Below are 1563 nucleotides of genomic sequence, written 5' to 3' on the forward strand. Positions count from 1 at the left end.
AGAAGAAACCCGTCAGGACCTTTACTTTTTCACGAAGAAATCGATCGAACAGTTCGTAAAAATCAAAGAGAAATAAGACGTAGTTTACGATACACTGAAAGCGAACAAGAAGACAATACTCAACCTCCTACCAACGAGATGGCTGAAAACCAAGACAATTAGCTGCCTCCTGCAATTGCATCTAATCAAAATCCTGCTCCACGTACTATGTATGACTATACTAAACCCTCTTTAATAGGAACTGAATCAAGTATAGTTAGACCTGCTATTGCTGCGAATAATTTTGAATTAAAACCTAACATTATTCAGATGATACAGCAGTTTGTTCAGTTTGATGGTTTGCAGGATGAAGATCCCAACACTCACTTAGCAAATTTCCTGGAATTTTACGATACATTCAAAATCAATGGCATTTCTGATGATACCATCCGTCTTCGGTTATTTCCCTTCTCACTGAGAAATAAAGCTAAATAGTGGCTGAACTCATTACCACGAGGGTCTATCACTACTTGGGAGAAAATGACCGAGAAATTTTTACTAAAATATTTTTTGCCGGCTAAAATGGCTAAATTACGCAATGATATCTCTTATTTTGTGCAGATGGACTTAGAAACACTTTACGATGCATGGTAGAGATACTAGGATCTATTGAGAAGGTGCCCTCACCATGGGTTACCTCTATGGCTGTAAGTTCAAACATTCTACAATGGTGTGAATCCCTCGATAAGACAAATGATTGACGCTGCTGCTGGTGGAGCTATCAACAATAAAACACCGGAAGATGCCTATGAATTCATAGAGGAGATGTCACTGAACAACTATCAGTGGCAAGTCATGAGGGCTAAGCCAACAAAAATAGCCGACGTTTATAACATTGATTCAGTCACCATGCTCTCTAATCAGGTAGAACTTCTCAATAAAAAGATGGATAGTTTTCTTGGTTCTACGCAGGTACATACAGTAATAAGGTGTGACTCAAGCGGAAGAGGTACACATACAGAATACCAATCCTTCAATCCTACAACTGAAGAAGAACAAGTCAACTATATGGGTAATAATAACTTTAGACCTCAAAATAACCCATACAGTAATACCTATAATGCAGGTTGGAGGAACCACCCAAATTTTTCCTGGGGAGGTCAAGGGAATCAAAAGCCACAAAATCCTCAAGGTTTTCAACAACCTCCTTATTAACAAGAGAAGAAGTCGAACCTTGAAGAGATGCTCTCTAAATTCATCTCGGTGTTAGAAACCCATTTTCAAAATACAGAGACTGCACTTAAGAATCAACAAGCATCGATACAAGGACTCGAAACTCAGATAGGCCAGCTATCCAAACTAATCTCTAAAAGACCACAAGGTAGCCTACCAAGTAATACTGAACCAAATCCGAGGGAACACCTCAATGTAATTAGCGCTCAAAATAAGGACGGACTCGTTGTACCCGAGCCAGAAATACAGCAAAACAATGCGATGAACAAAGGACGAGAAGAGGTAAACAATAATGATCCCAAATAGGTAAGTACGAATCATGAACCTCGTGTGCCATATCCTAAAGCGATG

The 1563-nt window shown here is 39.2% G+C and overlaps 1 non-coding gene across 1 annotated transcript; it reads right to left on the minus strand.

Annotated features, from left to right (window-relative positions):
• Positions 1–567: 567 nt before the first annotated feature.
• Positions 568–674, minus strand: LOC128293584 (small nucleolar RNA R71). Its single transcript, XR_008283765.1, has one exon. It is a non-coding gene; the product is annotated as a small nucleolar RNA R71 (small nucleolar RNA).
• Positions 675–1563: the final 889 nt, after the last annotated feature.

The sequence above is a fragment of the Gossypium arboreum genome, chromosome 5, assembly GCF_025698485.1.
Source record: "Gossypium arboreum isolate Shixiya-1 chromosome 5, ASM2569848v2, whole genome shotgun sequence".
NCBI lineage: Eukaryota > Viridiplantae > Streptophyta > Magnoliopsida > Malvales > Malvaceae > Gossypium > Gossypium arboreum.